The following is a 3,708-nucleotide window of genomic DNA, read 5'->3' as shown; positions in this document are numbered from 1 at the left end:
AATTTTCTCAGGAAGATGATGGTGGTCTCAGTTTTTCTTAAAAATCAATCTTGGGGTCAGGAAACAGGGTGGGAGTGATATGTGTGAAGTCGTCGGCTTTGGATAAACTGGGCACACCCACGGCCCCAGGCCGGCTTCACTTAGCACAATACACTGAATACAGGGAGGTAGGGGACGAGCAGTCTAGTATCCAGTCTGTGGGTGGAGCAGACGTCAGTCAGTTTGACAGATAGAGAAGCGGCAACAGCGCACGGGGAAGATCGTACGTCACAAGCGCCATTTAATTAAGAATAGCCAGACTATACATCTGCGCAACCAACTTTGTGTAGAAACCACACAACTTCTGCATACTGTTGGTGATATAGGAAACCTTGCATCAAAGGAAGTTGCTGTACTATAGTTATGAAAATAATACATTTTCTTTGTAAATGTTTATTTTCGTAAATCATAAGGCAAAAAACATGTATTAATGTTTGCTTGTTTGCTTGAGTATAAGGACACATAAGCATACAATTCTAAAATCAAGTGCAAAATTAGTATACTTGCAACTGAGAGTATTCAGTGTCATGTCACAAATAACAATATTTTTTACAGTTGTGAAAGATAATCATTATAGTATAACTATAACGTAACGTTATTGGTCATGCCAGTGTGATTACTCAGCCAGTGTGAATTTCTCGATTTTTGAAGAAAGTGTTTCAGTGAGAGCGAGAGGTAAACACACATCTACAACACTGAAAGCTGAGGTTGGTAAACAAATTAGTAATATATTTAGACAAGTTATAGAATGCAAGGCTATACATCTGATAAGAGCTGGTGGTAGATACAGTATATCTAATCATACTTAATGAGTATACAGATAATCTATTATATTCTATAACTTACTCATTTGTTCATAAAGGCTAGAAGAGGAAAGCCTATTAATTGGAAATTAAAAACATTTAAGACTGGATAAGTCTGCAACTCCACATGCGTCCCTCAGTTGATACATTAGATGATTAGAAAAAGAAAAAAAAGGAAATTTCAGCACAGGTGTGAAAAATAAACTAGTCAAAATAAACTTTGATGAATATTCTTATTCTTGACAGTAGTTCATTTATATACCTTGGCTTGTATTCAGTAGCAGCTTTTTTCCTGTTATGTTGGTATGTTATGTATGAATTGGAAAGTATACCCTATACTAAAGGGAGCGTACCCTGCACTGGAGGCAACATGCCCTTCGCTGAAGGGAACATACCCTACATTGAAGGGAACATACCCTACACTGAAGGGAACATACCCTACACTGAAGGGAACATACCCTACACTGTACTGGAGGCAACATGCCCTACATTGAAGGGAACATACCCTACACTGGAGGCAACATGTCCTACACTGAAGGGAACATACCCTACACTGAAGGGAACATACCCTACACTGTACTGGAGGCAACATGCCCTACATTGAAGGGAACATACCCTACACTAAAGGGAATACCCTACACAGGAGGCAACATGTCCTACATTGAAGGGAACATACCCTACACTAAAGGGAATATCCTACACTGGAGGCAACATGTCCTACACTGAAGGGAACATACCCTACACTGAAGGGAACATACCCTACATTGAAAGGAACATACCCTACACTGAAGGCAACATACCCTACACTGAAGGGAACATACCCTACACTGAAGGCAACATGCCCTACACTGAAGGGAACATACGCTACACTGGAGGCAACATGCCCTACACTGAAGGGAACATACCCTGCACTGAAGGCAACATGCCCTACACTGAAGGGAACATACTCTACACTGGAGGTAACATGCCCTACATTGGTGGCAACACACCCTACATTGAAAGGAACACACCCTACATTGAAGGCAACAAGTCCTACATTGAAGGGAACAAGTCCTACATTTAAGGCAACATACCCTACAATGATGGGAACATCCCTACATTGAAGGGAACATACCCTACATTGAAGGGAACATACCTTAATTTTTTTTTTTTTTTTTTACAACAAAGGAGGCAGCTCAAGGGCACACAAAAAAAGGAAACAATAAAAAAAAATTAAAAAAAGCCCACTACTTGCTGCTCCCAAAAAAGAATCAAAAGAGGTGGCCAAAAGAGAGGTCAATTTCAGGAGAGGTGCCCTGATACCCTTCTCTTGAAAGAGTTCAAGTCGTAGGCAGGAGGAAATACAGATGAAGGAAGATTGTTCCAGAGTTTACCAGCGTGAGGGATGAAAGAGTGAAGATGCTGGTTAACTCTTGCATAAAGGGTTTGGACAGTATAGGGATGAGCATGAGTAGAAAGACGTGTGCAGCGGAGCCGCGGGAGGGGGGGAGGCATGCAGTTAGCAAGTTCAGAAGAGCAGTCAGCGTGGAAATATCGATAGAAGATAGAAAGAGAGGCAACATCGCGACAGAATTTAAGGGGTAGAAGACTATCAGTAGGAGGAGGAGAGCTGATGAGACAAAGAGCCTCAGACTCCACTCTGTCCAGAAGAGCTATGTGAGTGGAGCCCCCCCACACGTGAGATGCATACTCCATACGAGGGCGGACAAGGCCCCTGTATATGGATAGCAACTGCGCGGGGGAGAAGAACTGGCGGAGACGATACAGAACGCCCAATCTCGAGGAAGCTGATTTAGCGAGAGAGATGTGAAGTTTCCAGTTGAGATTTTGAGTAAAGGATAGACCGAGGATGTTTAGTGTTGAAGATGGTGATAGCTGAGTGTTGTCAAAGAATAAGGGATAGGTGTTTGGAAGATTGTGTCGAGTTGATAGGTGGAGAAATTGAGTTTTTGAGGCACTGAAGGACACAAGGTTCCTTCTGCCCTAATCGGAAATGATAGCAAGGTCTGAGGTTAAGCGTTCCGCAGCCTCCAGTCTGGAGTCGTGTACTTCCTGTTGAGAGGGTCTTCTATTGAAAGAAGTTGAATAATGTAGAGCGGAGTCGTCGGCGTATGAGTGGACTGACAGGACAGTTTGTTATGGAAAGAAGATCATTGATGAATAACAAGAAGAGAGTGGGTGATAGGACAGCCCTGTGGAACACCACTGCTGATAGGTTTAGGGGAAGAACAGTGACCGTCTACCACCGCAGAGATAGAACGGCCGGAAAGGAAACTGGAGATTAAGGAACAGAGAGAGGGATAGAATCCAAAAGAGGGCAGTTTAGAAAGCAAAGACTTGTGCCAGACTCTATCGAAAGCTTTTGATATGTCTAGCACAAGAGAAAGTTTCACCGAAATGGCTAAGAGAGGATGACCAAGAGTCAGTTAAGAGAGCAAGAAGATTGCCAGTAGAACGCCCCTTGCGGAACCCATACTGGCGATCAGATAGAAGGTTAGAAGTGGAAAGGTGCTTTTGAATCTTCCGGTTAAGGATTGATTAAAAAATCAAAAGCTTTAGGTAGACAGGAAAGTAAAGCTATAGGGCGGTAGTTTGAGGGATTGGAACGGTCACCCTTTTTAGGCACAGGCTGTACAAAGGCATACTTCCAGCAGGAAGGAAAGGTAGATGTTGATAGGCAGAGACGAAAGAGTTTGACCAGGCAGGGTGTCAGCACGGAAGCACAGTTTTTAAGGACAATAGGAGGCACTCCATCAGGTCCATAAGCCTTCTGAGAGTTGAGGCCAGAGAGGGCACAGAAAACATCATTTGGAAGAATCTTAATAACAGGAATAAAGGAGTCAGAGGGGGGATGAGTAGGAGAAAT

The sequence above is a fragment of the Eriocheir sinensis genome, chromosome 27 (genome assembly GCF_024679095.1).
Source record: "Eriocheir sinensis breed Jianghai 21 chromosome 27, ASM2467909v1, whole genome shotgun sequence".
Taxonomy (NCBI): Eukaryota; Metazoa; Arthropoda; class Malacostraca; order Decapoda; family Varunidae; genus Eriocheir; species Eriocheir sinensis.
Note: the sequence above shows the minus strand (reverse complement) of the source record.